The sequence below is a fragment of the Camarhynchus parvulus genome, chromosome 4 (assembly GCF_901933205.1).
Source record: "Camarhynchus parvulus chromosome 4, STF_HiC, whole genome shotgun sequence".
NCBI classification, from domain to species: domain Eukaryota; kingdom Metazoa; phylum Chordata; class Aves; order Passeriformes; family Thraupidae; genus Camarhynchus; species Camarhynchus parvulus.
In genome coordinates, this window is record NC_044574.1 from 16131427 (window position 1) to 16145520 (window position 14094).

At 39.8% G+C, this 14094-nt stretch overlaps 1 protein-coding gene across 1 annotated transcript in view; it reads right to left on the minus strand.

Annotated features, from left to right (window-relative positions):
• The window catches only part of LDB2 (LIM domain binding 2), a 367493-nt gene that overhangs the window by 335581 nt on the left and 17818 nt on the right, over nucleotides 1-14094 (minus strand). The window lies entirely within an intron of this gene.

Sequence of the window (14094 nt, forward strand, 5' to 3'; positions counted from 1 at the left end):
CCTCTCCTAGTTGGAAGGTCCCAGTCTTTTTAGTCTGTCCTTGCAATACAACAGCTGTCAGCCCCTCAGTAATTTCAGTTGCCCTCTTCCATAATTGTTCTGTGTCCTCCAGAGAGCTCGGGATGACCTAACTGGACTTTAGTTGAGGGTTCTTTAAAGCTTTACATAGCAATAAAATGATACTCTGTCTTGATCTCAAAACTCCTTCGGATCACGTCTGGCAATTTTTTGCCTTTCTAGCCAACATTTTGCATTGAACCAATCGCCTCAGAGAACTGAAACTGGTGATAACTCTCAAGTCCTCTTTGCTGTGCTGCAATTACAAGATCAGCAGTATATATATTTGAATTCAGTTTCCTGCAGTTGTGTTACTGTACATTTGTCTGTAATGAAGTTCATCTGACACATTTTTTGCCCTCACTCAATTTTGCAAGGTGTTTTAAGTTCTTCTTCACCAGTGTGCCATTTGAAATCCTGAAAGTCCATGAACTTGGAGCTTTCATTGCAAGGTCCCTTCCCCAGGTCATTAATGAAGGTGTTGAATAGGAATGGTACTAGCATTGACCTCTGGGAGTCTCCACTAGTGACTCTTATCCCCTCTGAAGTGACCTTAAAACTCACCTTTCTGGTTCCTAACATTCAATCACATTGCAGTTCTCAAAAAGACCTTTCCTCTTGTTTCTTCAATAATCCCAACTCTTCCCCCAGGGCTCTAGCCTGTACCAACAAAAAGTAATGTGGAAATTGTCTCAACCAAGAAAAAATACTAATGGTTTCCTGACCCAGATCCTTGGTGTGCTGAAAGATGCTATTCTTAAAGGTCTCTTGCTACAATGCTAAAAAATTTTCTGGCCCCTCCTTTCACCTCTTTTTTTTGTCTTCTAAACAGTTCCACAGCTACTTATACCAACTCCCATCTTCCACTTCAAATAGTCTTTTTCCTTATTTCACCATATAATTTGCTTTATCAATATTCAGTGAATTGGAGGGAGTGCATTTCCTGTGATTAAGAGGTATACTATTTTCTCAAAGAAAAAATGGATTTCTTAAATCTTCTTCTATGTTTTCTTTTAAACAAAATGTTTATATCAACATTTTAAGGAGTATTTAGCATAAGAGAAAGCTGGGTAATAATTTCATAACCAACACAAATCTCTAAGAAATTATCTGCCAATTTGTGACTTGGTTACATTTTCTTTACATAAATGATTTGCAGATGAAGTACTAAACAGAACCCATTAAAGGGTTTTTTCATCTAGCTAGCAACTTGCTGCTAGCTAATCTGGTACAGCAGGAATCATGTCAGAGGGGAATGATCAAAGTATTGAACTACAAAATAAAGTAAAAAGGATTGGGTGACAACATTTTGATGTCTTATTGAGGAGAGAGTAAGGCTTGAAAACAAGTTTTAACATTTGCTTGTACATTCAAAACTCAGTTCCTGTGTAGCATACACCAATTAAGGAAGGAAGGGGTTTTTGTTAATACTATTTAAACTCTAGGTGCTTTTCTGGTTCTTATTAGCACCTACTTGCCTCCAATGACAAGTGAATATTTTTGATAAACAAAGTCTTTGTTTAATTTTCAATACTTCATTTCTGGCTACTCCTTCATGATCAACAGATGCCAGCCAGATAAGACAGGGAAGGCTCTACCCTGATCCAGCCTACTCAGCTGTGAACATCTCATCATTTGGGTTAGGAATTAGGAGTTGCTGTCTGATGGCTGATGATGATATTGGTAGTCTCACATGATGTCGAAAAGTTCTCCTGTGCTGTTAGCTACAGGAGGTCACATATTGACTAATTTATAGCAGGGATATTTCAAGATTCACAATCCATCAGGCCTTGCTATAGACATTTGTATAAAACTGAGGAAGGTCAAACACTTCTAACAAAGGGGGAAAGGAAAAAAAAAGAAAAGGAAAAAAACCCACCTTTTCTCCCTTAAATGATCAAAGGGTGGAGCCAAAGGCCTACTCTAAGTCAGAAATGAGAAACAAAAAAAGAAACGAGATAACCAGAAGAAGCATGAGAAATTTTGGGACCTCCTTTACAGACCTAAACTTTTGCTATCTGGAAATAAAAGAGATAAGACCAGCACAAAGTTATCTGACAACTAATTCTCACAAATAAGGCATTCTGTATAGTCTATCAACTCCTTTCCAGTGCCTTGTTTTCTCAGTAATTTCACTCTGTAGACTGCTATACAGAGGCAGGTTTACACCTTGGCTTTTCTTACAACAAAATCAAATATTGATAGCAAGGCAGATTTTATTTAATTGTAGTTATGAAATGATTAGGATAACACAAAGAGGTAACAACAAGCATTAACCACTTCCCTCGTGCTTCACTCAGCTAGATTTTGTCAGATTTTGTCTCCTGATTCCATGCCAACATGACAAGAATCAGATCCAGTCTAACTAATAATGATGAAATAAAGCAAAATAGTTATAAGATGAAAAATTAATGTTGAGACTGCTTTTTTCCCCCTCTGCTTTTCCTGGGTTGTAAGGAGGGAAAATCCAATTCCTAAGAAACTTTTTGTTGTCAGCTGCAACAGTGAAAAAAAGAAAATAAGATTTTGGATCTTGATTTATGCTTTTGGAAAGTATCTGCTGCGGGTTTGTCACACAGATTGAACTGGGGGTTGAGGCAAGGATGGGAGTTAGAGAACAAACTGGAACTAGAGTTCCAGGGAGGTTTTTTCATTTAGAACATTCATTTCAGGCTAAATGAAATATAGAGGGGCTCTTATCCAAGACAATTCAAGGGGCATTTTTAGTACATGGTGAGAACATGGAACTAAGGAGACCTGCTTATGGCCCGAAGTCCAGAGTTGAGACAAATTCTTTTGGGTTGATTTTCCTGGAAGAAATAGACCTGGGTACTTCCTATCTTTCTACAGTCTAACACTAAGCAGAGAAGATTCTGATCTTCAATGTCTTAGTCCCCAGCAACAGGAACTATTAAGAATCACTTACCTTTTCTCAAAGATAAAATGCAAAAAAAAGTCAAAGAACTGAAAGTTTAAAGTATTAACTGACATTTTCATATTAACTACCTCTTATTCCTCTGCTCTCTACTTGTAAGGGCATTTTTAAAGGGAAACAGTCCAGGTAATCTTTCAGCTGATATTAAAGATGGTAAGAACTGTCCTTTTAGCAACAGTTGGTATGGATGGGAATTGCTGTAAAATTTTAGAGTTGCTTCCTTGAAAACAAAACCTGACAAACACATACCTAAATGCAAGGCAAAATAACAAGAGGCAGAAAATGCAAGTTTTCTGACAACCTCCCTGGTGACAAAGGCAGACACTGCACAAGGGACTACTACTGCTACCATGGGACTTGAGTGACCTACACCAACATCAGCCTGCTTAAGACATTGCTTTTTGTTGATTTACAAGTTATGAGTACCTGGAAGTGTCACAAGAGGGACCTTTTTAGCCACAAAGGTCAAAACAGAAGGCAGAGAAGAAAGGGCAGGGGTATGAGGCTAAACCAGACAGTAGTAACAGGAGAGCTAAATAACACAGCTAAGGTGCTTCTTCTGGTTCAGACTTTTTTTATAACCCAGATAAATGCTCTTTGGAGTAAGGCATCTTACTTAGTAGTAAGTATTCTTAGCAGCCAGGTGCAGTTATCATGGCTTGGCCCTCTTAGTTCAGTCTGGCCATTGCAGTAAACCCAGTCCTAGCTGGGATGTTACATTGAGCTTTTCATCTCCATACCCTGCATCCAGTTCTGTGAACAGGACAGGCAGAAAGGCACCAAGGGATGGTACCTTCTTTTTACCAAATATGCACATAATACAGCTGGTAGGTCTGTAAGACCTTTGTTTTGGAAACCAATCATACTGTATTTATATGAGACAATATATGTAACTTGGGGATTCCTAAGTAAACAGATTTAAAAAACCTCTATTTACAGACCTTATGTAATAGCTTATACTCACTCTGGTGGTTCATATTCAAAAATATCTGCACTAGCAGGTTTTATCACGGATCAAATATTGCCCACCTTTCTATAATCATCAGAAAATCAGTGTAAAAAGTAAGAAAGCTGGCACAAACCTAATATCATGTTCTGATTAAATAGCCAGAAATGCAATTGTATGCTTGTGACTGATCCAGATCTAATCTGTCTTGCTGGATGTTTCTCCAGAACATAGATATGGTATTAATGATCATGCAACCATAACCACAATCTCCTTTTCTTGCTTTGGCTTTTGCAAGCAATTTGATGTAAAAACTGGATTAGAGTTTTGTTACCTCTGACAAGAAGTCTAGGTCTCTGCTATGCAATAACACAGATTCAAATTCTCACTGTCTGATTTAACATGAGGATTCCTATGAAAATCTCCAAGCAGACTGTACTACAATATTCTTCCACTCTTCTCAGGTTGCATTGTCTTTGCAAAGCCCCATTTTGTGCTGTTTGCAAAAGGCCACTCACATTTCTGTACCATAACCTACTTCATTATTTTTCCTTCTCTTATGCTTTCTTTTAGTCCTGGGCAAAGTTTCTCTACTTGGCAACTGAGTTAAAGACATTCTTATCTTGTTCCTGTTGTCTGCCCAAGGCATTGCAAAAGCATGCATGACATCCTTTGGCCCAAGATTCAAGATACAGTGGGAACATCTGCCAAGTAACTTACCTGGAAAAGGGAAAAAAACCCTGATCTTTCATCATCATTCTATAGGCTACCAAGGCAAGTAAAGCTCTGCCTCCAATGATGATTTTATCAAAGGCAGGTGCCTTGATGAAAGAATGACAGCTCACTCCAGCAGAGCCACAGGATAAGGGTAGGTGGTGTCAGTGCTGTGCCTCTCTCAGGTTATGGCAGGATAAATGGACTGATGAGAGCTCAGGTGTTCCAGCAGAGCACTGTCAGCAGGAGATACACCAGGACATGCCAGGAGCCAACTGCCTGGACAGCAACTTTGCAGAAAAAGACCTGGGACTCATGGTGGACGCCAAGTTAAACAAGAGGCAGCACTGTGCCCTGGCAGCAAAGAACTGTTACATTTCCTTTGCTGCATTAGGAGGAATGTTATCAGAAGGTGCAGGGAGGTGAAGCTTCCCCTCTGTTCTGCCCTGGAGAGGTCACACCTGAGTGCTGTGTCTGTTTCTGTGCTCCTCAGTACAAGAAAGACATGGAGCTACTGGAGAGAGCCAAGTGAAGTAACACAAAGATGACAAAGGCACTGGAGCATTTCTCATATGAGGAAAGGCAAAGACAGCTGGAACTGTTTAGTGTATGGAAGAGAGGCTCTGAGGGGATTTCATCAATGTCTACAAACATCTAAAATGAGACTATAAAGAAGAAAGAGCCATTGGTGAAGAGTGGCAGGACAAAAGCAATGGGTAAAATCACAGAAGATTCCCTCTGAGCATCAGTTTCTTACTATGAGGATGAGTGAGCACTGGAACAAGTTGCCCAAGTAGGTTATAGAATCTCCATTCTTGGAGATATCAAGAGTCATCTGGACATAACCCTAGCTGACTGTCCTTTTGCAAGGGGGCTGTACAAGATGGTTTTGGATTCTGCATACCTGCAAGTCATGCTTTCCCACCTTTAAAACTGTCCACCCCTTGGTTTCCAGTGACATTTTGGAACAGCCCAGGGTGCAAAGCCCATTGCAGCAGTTTTGTAATCCTGTAACCTTTTCTCCTAGCAGATTTCCTAGTGCCATGCATTTGTGTCAGGACTTATGCCAAAGGAGGCTGGCAGAACCCCAAGCAGAACCTCACATGATGTTTTAAAGAGCCTCAGAGGTAGCATGTGAAAAACAAACTTTCTCAACTACTGCTTGTTATGGTAGCACAGCATTTCTAACCCTAAACAGGCCCAAATTTTAACTTCATGGAGGTAAGGAATTACAATGCCAAGTTCCTCCTCATCTGAAAATATATTGGCATAGTTGATGAAACTGAAATATACTGATTTTCTCCTTTATCCTGGTCTCTTTGAATCACTGCTCGTATTTTACATTCCAGCCTCTCATTTCTAAACCCATCACCACACCTGCCCATTTCACCCCATGGATGGTCCTGTTCCCATTCTGAGAAATACAGATTTGGCATCTATTGTCCCTTCTGACGACTGAAAAAAAAGCAAAGGCCAAGCGATACTGAAAATGCTTAGAATTTTGTAGCAATTAAGATACTCCATTATCTGCTTATTTGAAGGTTTTTTTTTGTTTCAGTTCTTTAACAGTTATTTTGAGAAAATCTGAATTTCTGTTAAAAATAAAAAAGGTTTTCTTTTTGGCAGAGAAAATTTTGAAATTATCTGATTATATCTGCTTCTCAAAATCTAAAAGATTACTATAAATATGTCACCATTGTTAATTAAATCCAACCCAACATGCTGGGTTGAGGCAGGGGATAGGAAAGGCCAGTACTGTTCTAGCCAGAGAAGACAGGAACATTGCTTCTTTTCACATGACTGCTGTTCTGAGCTGAACCCCAGACAATGTGTGTCTTCCTTTTCCATGCAGAAACACTGGGCTTGGAGAGAGTTATGCAAAAGTTTATTTCCTGCCCATGCAGTTCACATTCTACTCCAAGAAATAGGAGAGGATCCAACTGGAATAAGGAAATCTTCAATTACTAACACTTCCATGACACTTTGATGCAGCAAATTTAGATTGTATTTATTACAGGACAAAGAATTTTGGTGTATCTCTGAGCATGAAATATGATCTCTTGGTGAATCACTGTTGAAAAAGCAGTTTGTGTTCAAGCATTCTTTGGTGAGATTTCACCCAAATCAAAGTATCTGAAGTTTCCCCAAGCTGAATCCCATAAACAGAGGGTAAAATCTTCCTAACCTCTGAAGTAGAAGAGGACAGCAGGCTAGCAATGGTGCTTACTACAGCTTTAATTACTTTCCTGGTCTGTGGAGACAGAGTTGATAGAAGCCTTTTAAAAGTTAAAAGTTGCCTAGGAAAATACAGGGGCCAGTAGTTTGGAGTAGTTTGGCAGAAGAAGCCAATATGGAAAAACAATGCTCTGGGGTCTTTGTTCCTGAAAAGCTGCAGTCGGAGCTAAGGGCCTATAGAAACATTTAACAAGAGCAAAGGTGACCGACAGGAATGGAGAAGAAATATTATAGTAGATAGACTTTAGTTTCCGTTTATTTCTTAGTCCTTTATTACTGTTTATTTCTTAGTCATCTCTTATATCTATACTGTCTGATTACTGCTAAATATTACTTTATGTTTCTTAGTTATCCATACATCTCTATTATGAGGGATATCAGACTAACAAATGGATCTCTGGTCTCATACAGTGAATTTTTGCTTTCATCCTTGGGGACAGAGAGGTGAAAAGCTCTACAGCTCATTAGTAGTGTCCTGTGATATAAGCACTAACTTTAAGCTGAAAAAGACCTTACTCTCTGCAAAGAGAAACCATTTAAATATTAAGTATTACATTTTTTTGGCTTTTACAGAACTCAAAGAGGCAAGGGTGTCCATTCTTTTCGTGAACTGACAAAACTTCACCTTCTATACTGCTCTGCTTTTTGAAACTATGAAGCCTGCAGCACCCAGACTGTGTACTTTTTAAACTATAAACATTAAACAAAATACAAATAGTTTTTAAAAAATGCATTACAAACCAAATATTACTGCAAGGGCTAAATTCTCTTTTAAGTAGAACATCCAACAATAGAAAGCCATTCAAAAAATAATTCCAGTGATCTTTTCAATGACTCTTCTGTAGCATGCTGTTACTGTTTTTCATGCTTCATCCCCTGTGGCCATAATAAAAGCAAGGTATTTAGCTCAAAAACTTATTAATCACAACTACCACCTCTTTCATTCCAGGGGAAAAAAAAAAAGCATACATAAAAAGGAGTTCTCATCTATGTGAATCAGTTTATATAGGGGAGATCAATCCCTGTATCTTCAGGTCCCCTTTGCTGGTGGATTGTACAGTAGAGCAGCAGTGCTAGACACTGCAGCTGCTTAGTAGCCATTTATTATAATCCCATTCTTTTTAGGAAGAAATTGCAGTGTAGTATGTACAGACATGAGAAGAAAAATAAAACAATATTTGTGTTTGGATCACAAAAGTCAGAGCCCCAGGTCCCTAGATAGAAAAACCATTCCCCACTTGGTTAAAGCAGAATTATAAGCTCCTACACCTATAGCTGAGAATGACAAAGCTCTCCCCACCTTCCCAGCAGCAGAATCAGAAACTTCCATGCAGGTTCAGACACTGTCCAGCCACAGGAATATGAAATGGCAATGCAGACAAGCATAGATCAGCTTTTTGGACAGCTGGGTCCTGCCCTTTATTCGGCCAACCATTCCCAGATTCTCATTACTAAGACACGTGTCCAGGTATAATGCCTAGAGGCACACAGGAATGGTGAGGTTCTGAGATATTTTAACATAACTTCATGGGAAACCTATTGATAGGAATGTTAGTGGCTAAGATGTTCCACTTTATAACACACCAGAAGGTAAAGATGCAGGGGTAGAACTAATTCCTCTCAAGCCGTGCTAAGGCTGCTGGCTGTCACATCATCCTACACTGCCCACAAAAGGGCAAACAATAGCAAAGTTTGTGAGAGAAGAAACATTCTTGAAGATTGACCAATGGATATATCAGTTTTGTAGCACAAGAGCATCCCAGGGCACATAAGAGAAAACTGAGGTGCAGTCACATACATCCATAGTTTGACTCTCCATCCAGCTAGCAATGACTTAGCCTATGGGAACAAATGGCAGTCATCCTGGTGCCTAACTGAGCACTAGGAGTGCAGTGTGGAGCGAAACATCTAAGCAAAGGAAACAACACACAGACATCTGAACCACAACCCCTTAAAAGGAGTCTAGCGACGTTTTGGTAGCACTGCCTTTGCCCTCTCAAAAAATACGTTTAATTATTTTCTTAACTGCTGGGCTTTTTAAAGGAAAATATTTTAAATAATTACTTTTAAAATGCTGCAGTGAGCATTTCAATGACTATTATCCACTTCCTCCTCTGTCATGCTCAGGGACTGATAACAATCAGAGAGCCCAGATGCCAGTCTGTATATTATAGTCCCAGCCAGGGTATTTGGCTCCTTGGTGAGATCCACAGGCAGCTATTCTGGCAGCTCTCAAATTGTCCCTGCCTAGAAAATGATTAAGGCTGTCAACTGACTGCTCACACTACCCTGTTCTGGACATCTGGGATCTTCTCCCCTTCCCTAACTTGTAACAGAACAGCTGTTCTGTTCATGTACTGCACTTGTGCAAGTGTGCATCCATTCATTTATTAGCAAGGAATTGAGAAAAGCATGTCTATATAGGTCCCTTTTAAGTCACAAAACATATGGTTATTGCCTGGTCTAGCATGATTTCCCATAAACTGGAGAGAAAGTTTAAAAAAAAAATAGAGAAATAACCATGGAAAGCCATGTCTGAGAAAAGGTCTCTACACACATATGGGTGTGCAGCAGGTGATGCATATTGCCGGTTGGTTTCCTCTGGAATCTGAAGAACACTTGTTTTTACACGTGCCTAAGAAAGCTGCCAGATACTCTGTAAACGCCAGCTCTGACCTTAACCAACTTTTGACTTCCTGAGTAGAATTTCCTCTGCATCAAATGGGCCAGAAACACTCCATATGTGGCTGATCTCTCAGCAGCATAGCCCTTAAATTGTTTATTATTTCTTAAATGCCATCGAGGTTTCTGAGGTTGTGTGACACAAAGGGAAAAACATTGTCCCTGTCTTGTAAGACTTTATCTAAATAAGACAGAACTCTTAGTGCAGACATTCAAAGTAATACCACACAGCAGAAACAGATGAAAGGCCAGGCTCAAAATTTCATCACTCAACTCTGCTATTATCTAACATTATTGCAGAACATGTGCGCTTTCAGTAAAGCCAGGTGTGCATGTAAAGATTTTCTTATATTACCCACATCAAGACAGAAAGTGACAAAAATCAGACCTGTTTGACATAATCATTTTGTCCAAAATCTTAGCATGGATGACACAAAACCAACAGGTGCTATACTGGAGGTGGTGGCTAAATGTTTTGAAAAAAGCTTGGACTAAATGCACATGGAAGTTACCGTAAGGTTACACTTAGATAGGTATCTAGCACTCAGTAACTATTTCTGTGCCTGGCTCAGTAATGCACACACTTAAAAGGGTAAGAATTTGGAGGAAAATTGCTTACAGCCAGAAGGAGAATGTAGTTAGGTAGTTATTGGGGCACAGATAACACTACAGGTTTCCAGCCTAGCCTACTTCATGGCAATGTGTGTATATATCCACATGCTTTGAGTAGCAACTCTACCCCAGCAAATGGGCACAATGATGTAGAAAGAAGTGAGCAGAATTCCAGGCACAGCTGGAATCACTCAGTTATGATTGCAAGGAAGCTGGAAATGAAACTGATATGAGAAAGTCATTAAAAGGATTCAAAAGCAAAAACATGGTCTAAAGAGTAATTTTCCAGAGAAAATGGACTGGATTGGTAGGAATTAATTGAAAAATCTGAATATTGAGATGTGTGAAGTATCTGAGCTCCATTTCTGTCAGATGTGCTGTCCTAGACTTGCTTATCAAGAGAATGGTCCCTCTGCAACAGGGCAAGGATACCTAGTTCAGATGTAAACCAAAGGATACCCAACTCGGGCATTTTGCTTTTTATGCTTCATGGTATTTCAAATCCTAGTCTAAATTCCCATAAATGAAGAGCAAACATGACTACTTACTGCCTACACATGCCCATCTGCTCAGATGGCACAGCTCCCACTAACAATTTAGTTGGGCAGTTTCACTCAAGTCTAGGTGCCAAACCAGCATACGTTTCACAAAGATAAGTCTGTATGACACTGCAAGCACCATTTCCTCTGCAAGATTCCCTTGTCTGGGACAGGTTTGAAGATTAGCCATCTAATGCTTCCCTGTTAGCTGAGTTTCATAGGAAACAAGATAATGCAATCACAGTCCTGATCTCTCAGTCTGCCCTCTTCTTTCATACAGAAGTTTGGCAAATCTCAAACAGATTTGACAGAATGGTTTCAAAGTCATTATTTTTCTACACATTTTGTTAAAATGAATGTCTGGTTAGAGGAGACCAATGTTCAATTGTGTAAACTAAATCCTTACTAGACAAGAGAAGATCTCCACAAGCAATTCTTGTCTTACCTGTGGGAAAAGCTACTGCCAGAACTTCACTGGTACAAGAGAGAAGGGAATCCAATCATTAGACACAGTCCATAATAAAGAGGACAGATGCTCACGGAACAACTAGGTTTTGATCACAGTTCCCATCAAAGTATGCAACAAAACCAAATACCTGAAGGCAAATACTGAAGAATCCAAAAGAGTTTACAAGCATTTCTTATTTACAAGTGTCTTTTCACCACTCAAACACTCCATGTGTGTAGTAGAATAAATTGGCAGCACTCTCAGCTTGCACAGGGCAAGCACAGTGCCGTCCACCTACACGTAGCAAGAGTGCATCAGAATATCTGTTGGATTTTTCAGATTTTGCAAGTTCCTCAGTAATTTCCTAATGAATGCTACAGAACTTGGAAAACTCAACAAGCTCTCTCACGCTTATCTGAGTGTTCAGTATCATCCATCAAACACTTGGCCACAGGAGAAAACCCATTCAATGAACAAGCCATGAACTTCTACAGTGCAAAAGAAGGGTCTATATGACAGCTTTCCCTGGCTGGTACAGTCCAGTCCAAGTACCCTGAGCCTGATAAGAGGCTACTTGCAAAGTTACAGAAACTCTCAGTCAAAGACATATTCAACTCTAAAGACCAGTGGCAGCAAACTGAGCTGGTTTTCAGCCTCAGCAAATGGCAGAGCAGAGTAGAATGAGGAAATACAGGCTGGTTTCCAGCCACAGTGATAACAAAACCCATGCACACTGGCCAGCAGAGAGGGCAGTTGTTTATTTTTTCAGCTTCAAAAGAAACCCAAATCCACAAAACTCTCAGCATAGACAGGTGAGCTCTACAAAGCAGCTGTTGTGGCAAGGGATAGGAAGAACTATCACATTTGTGCTTGTAGTGTTGATGCAACCACACAAAAATCAGTCCCAGCTGTTCTGGCTAAAACAAGAAGGAAAAGGACATGAAGAGAACTGGATTAACAGTACTGAGGGAGATGGCCAGCACCCACAGCATGCAATTAATATCATCCTGGCAAGAAGAACGATCATCCCATTTCCTTTCAAATGCACTGTGGCCACAGATAACTCACCTCTACCAAGAAGGAGCAAAATTTAATCTGGATGTCTGAACTCTATTGGTATTCCCACCATGAGACCTGCCCTAAAGTGGAACCCTCCCAAATTAGTATGTTGCTATCAGAAAAGGCAGACCATCCTTACAATACAGAACCCATTGAGAGAAATAATTTTTACTGATTTGAAATTGACATTTGGTACAATAGTATTTTGATTTCATTGTGTTTTTTGTTTGGCAGCAGAGGGGATTTAAGTAATAACAAATATTTTCTTTGGCAAAACTAAGATTAGCATTATCATCACTGATATTCTATCCTAGGAAGAGCATTCCTGTTATCAATAGGGAACTTTCTAGGTATATTGGCTCTTTTGACCTTGTTGGATCAAATACAGTGCTGTTTCTATTTACGGGTAGTTGATATTCTACAGAATAGCTTCACTGGAGTTCTGCATGTGAACAGTGTCACTGGGCAGTGAAAAACAGGCAAATACAAAACAGACCAACAAGTTATCATTTTGATTTTTCTAACACATTCCTTGTGTTTTCTGAGAACCTTTTACTCTGTTAGATAAAATTGGAGAAGATTTTTGAAGGATCCAATTTTGCTGGTAGTTACTCCTCAAACTAAATCAATAACTAACAATTTTTTATAGCAAAGCTCTTTCAATCTGAATGGCTGCAGTGCATGTGCATAAACTGCAGTAATGTTTATTGTACACCAAGATGGAAAAGCTAGACTTCAGATTGTGTAACTTTCCATAACACAGTTTTCCTGAGGGCTCTTCAGCTCAGCGAGCAGCCAAGGAAAGGGAGGGGGGTGAATGCAGCAGATCTGTTTCTTTCCAGCTTGAGATGCAGATGAGGCCCCACCCAGCAAACCAAACCTTTGGCTGTCCTCCACAAGATCCTCCGGGCTAAGGAAAGAGGAGCCATGGAACAATACAGCAGCACAAGCCCTCCTCAGCCTTTCATTCTGGTGCTTGCTTTCTCACAGAAATAAACTGCCCTGTATGGCAAACAAGGCTGTTGGGCTTATGGTGCTCCATAACTGTAAAGTAGCCATGCAAACCTGTATTCTAATGTGCTAGCTTTTGCCCTGTTTAAATATGGCAGAAGCTACAGACTTTTCTTATCCATTCCTCACTGTATCCATTGTTCTGGGCACCAGCAGGGTAGACCCTTCCACACAGACAGAAACATATTCTCTTTCCAAACCTAATTCTCAGTCAAGCAACAGGAAGACTCTCTCATCTGAAATTTAAGTAATCAGAATTCCCTCAAATGACAAGTTTTTTACTGCAAGATCAATGTGAAATAATTTGGTAGAACATCACCATCTGGTGGATACACCCACTGACAATTTGGCTTTTTTTTTTTCTCATTGGTAGTTCTTCAGCACACTGAAGAATATTACATTATAATGTTACAGAAAAAATACATTCAGTCAATTCATTGGCAATCTGGAACTTCTTAGGACAAGACAGAAATCTGCAAAAAGGAAGAAGGGTGTGGAGAATTCCTATCTTCATATACCATTGTAGGTGGCAGACCTGTAAATAGAGTCCAGACAGGTGAGGCTACTCAACAACTCTTCCAGCCTGCTGTGGAAAGATCCTATTCTTTGTGAAAATAGCATACACCTCCTCCAAAGTCAGAGAGAAAATAGTACTCTGTTACCAGTTGGTTAAACAGCACATTCCACACCAAAGCTGAGATTTCTTTTTCCTTTTAGTCTCAGAACTGAGCAATTAGTCTCACTTGATAGAAATCATCTGCTTTGCACAGTCCCTACTCCCCAGCATGTTAGCAAAGTGCAAGGTGCCACCCTTTTCACAAGCTCTAACTGGATAGTGGAGAAAAAGGGGAGGAAG